Genomic DNA, 2,100 nt, shown 5'->3' with positions numbered 1-2,100 from the left:
AGTCGCATGTGAATATTTGAATATTGCTGACATCCTCAAGGTGAACGAGGCAAACAAAAGAATGCGCAACATCAAGCACAGCTACGAGTGCTGCTAAACAACGCACAACGGATGCAACAACGACTCGCACGAGTCGAATGCACGCACTAGGCGCTCACGCCCGTGGCAACAGCCGATCGCAAAGAAGCAAGCACCCCCCGTGGGGCCCCGAACCCACGACCACTGGCTTAATAGGCCAGCGCTCTACCGACTGAGCTAGACGGGTGTACCTTGACAACATTTGCAGCAACTTAACACAACCAAAGTGCAACTCAAGCACACAGATCAACACATGCACACGCACCAACCGGCGCAAAAACAACAAACAAACCACATAAACTAACGCTGCAACCCAACTCACCTCCCCACATATAATCAAGTGTCATCGACCCTTGATTATATGTGGGTAGACGGGTGTACCTTGACAACATTTGCAGCAACTTAAACACAACCAAAGTGCAAACTTCTAGCACACAGATCAACACATGCACACGCAGCAACCCGGCGCAAAAACTAACAAATTACACCACATAAACGAAACGCTGCAATCAACTCACCTCCCCACATATACTCAAGTGTCATCAGCCCCTTCATGTCCAACGATTAAGGTTTCGCTATGCGCAATACATCTCGATAACTTACAAGACGCTATGCATGCACATTTGGCAATCACTGCACTCGCTCGCTCAGGCCGACCCTTTGCTCTGTCGTTTGCCAACACAGTCGTGTAATGTATTCAATACCGGTAGCGACGTTGATACGGACACCCCTGGACACATCCGGGATCAGCGTCGACAGCGGTTTACACAAGAACGACCGTAGTCGAGTCCGAACCATCACTTGATCGGAGCAAAGTTACACAAGATGATGTGCAAACCCTTCATGTACGCAATCGCAGCAGCGGATTCTTCATCAGCTCGGAAACCTAGGCAACACTCGAGAGCTTGGTAACAACTGCGGTTAGATCTGACGGGCCGTTCGCTCCTGATTTGAGCAAAGACAGTCATTCAACTGGACTACGTGTGGCCTATCTGGGCTGCCTCTATTGAGTAGAAAACGTACTCGTGTGTACCTGTCAAACGGCCGTGCAGACTATTACGGAGATTGGAAGCAAGCATCTTAATTCGAGCCATTTAGTTCTACGAATCCAAAGGCTACTTTTGGCTGACCCATCTCTACCTCGTAAGATGACCTAGCTCATCCACCCAGTCAACCTAAGTCAATGCCCCCCCTTCCCTCCCGCCGCCCCTGGTCCGGAGCAGGTATCTAACCCGCCTGGTCTCCGCAGCACTAGGTTGACGCCACCGATGCAGTAGTGTGGGTAAGTCGCATGTGAATCTTTGAATATTGCTGACATCCTCAAGGTGAACGAGGCAAACAAAAGAATGCGCAACATAAAGCACAGCCACGAGTGCTACCAAACAACGCACAACGGATGCAACAACGACTCACACGAGTCGAATGCACGCACTAGGCGCTCACGCCCGTGGCAACAGCCGATCGCAAAGAAGCAAGCACCCCCCGTGGGGATCGAACCCACGACCACTGGCTTAAAAGGCCAGCGCTCTACCGACTGGTGTACCCTGACACCATTTGCAGCAGCTTAACACAACCAAAGTGCAGCTCAAGCGCACAGATCAACACATGCACACGCACCAACCGGCGCAAAAACAACAAACAAACCACATAAACAAACGCTGCAACCAACCCACCTCCCCACATATACTCAAGTGTCATCAACCCCATCATATCCAACGATTAAGGTTTCGCCATGCGCAATACATCTCGATCACTTACAAGACGCTATGCATGCATATTTTGGCAATCACTGCACTCGCTCGCTCAGGCCGACCCTTCGCTCTGTCGTTTGCCAACACAGTCGTGTAATGTATTCAATACCGGTAGCGACGTTGATACGGACACCCCCGGACACATCCGGGATCAGCATCAACAGAGATTTACACAAGAACGACCGTAGTCGAGTCCGAACCATCACTTGATCTGAGCAAAGTTACACAAGATAATATGCAAACTCTTCATGTACACAATCGCAGCAGCGGA

The 2,100-nt window shown here is 50.4% G+C and overlaps 1 pseudogene across 1 annotated transcript; it reads right to left on the bottom strand.

Moving 5' to 3' along the window:
• Nucleotides 1-1,554: 1,554 nt before the first annotated feature.
• PITG_27626 lies at nucleotides 1,555-1,627 on the bottom strand (annotated as a pseudogene). The gene has a single exon. The product of its transcript is annotated as a tRNA-OTHER (tRNA).
• Between the last annotated feature and the right edge of the window lie 473 nt (nucleotides 1,628-2,100).

This window comes from Phytophthora infestans, genomic scaffold, assembly GCF_000142945.1.
Source record: "Phytophthora infestans T30-4 supercont1.24 genomic scaffold, whole genome shotgun sequence".
Lineage (NCBI taxonomy): Eukaryota > Oomycota > Peronosporomycetes > Peronosporales > Peronosporaceae > Phytophthora > Phytophthora infestans.
This window is presented reverse-complemented; position numbering and strand designations above follow the sequence as displayed.